Source organism: Penaeus monodon, chromosome 25 (assembly GCF_015228065.2).
Source record: "Penaeus monodon isolate SGIC_2016 chromosome 25, NSTDA_Pmon_1, whole genome shotgun sequence".
In the NCBI taxonomy this organism is placed as follows: domain Eukaryota; kingdom Metazoa; phylum Arthropoda; class Malacostraca; order Decapoda; family Penaeidae; genus Penaeus; species Penaeus monodon.
The window spans coordinates 35,284,260-35,284,736 of record NC_051410.1 but is presented as its reverse complement, the minus strand read 5'-3'; positions in this window follow the sequence as shown (position 1 = coordinate 35,284,736).

Sequence of the window (477 nt, the reverse complement as noted above, 5' to 3'; positions counted from 1 at the left end):
CGTTCGCGCGACACGAGCCGAGCGCCAGGATAGTGCTGAAGGGGTCCATCGCGTTCACGCACGACAGCGGCGACGGCAGTGACGACGACCGCGCCGCCGCGACGCAGAGCGACGCCCCCGAGGTGTCGCAGCGAAACGATTTGCAGGACGACGCCTTCTGTGACGGCAGCGGCGATGATGACGGGGCTGTCATGAGGCCCAGCAGACACGGCAGCAAATCCTATGTGGAGAGCTACCTTCCAGAGCCGCCCCCGAGGAAACGCCGCTCCCGGTCCCGCCTCTCCAGCGACTCCGCCATCTACCTGAAGGGCGAGGGAAGCAGCCAGGGCTTCCAGAGTCCATCCCTCCTCGACATTCCTTTGGACCTTTCGCCGCGCGCGCCCGGGGACTCGCCGGGAAGAGCCTGGGACGACCCTCCCCCGGGGGACTCGGACGGCCGCTGCAGCACCAGCCTGCTCATCACCTTTGGCTACGGCC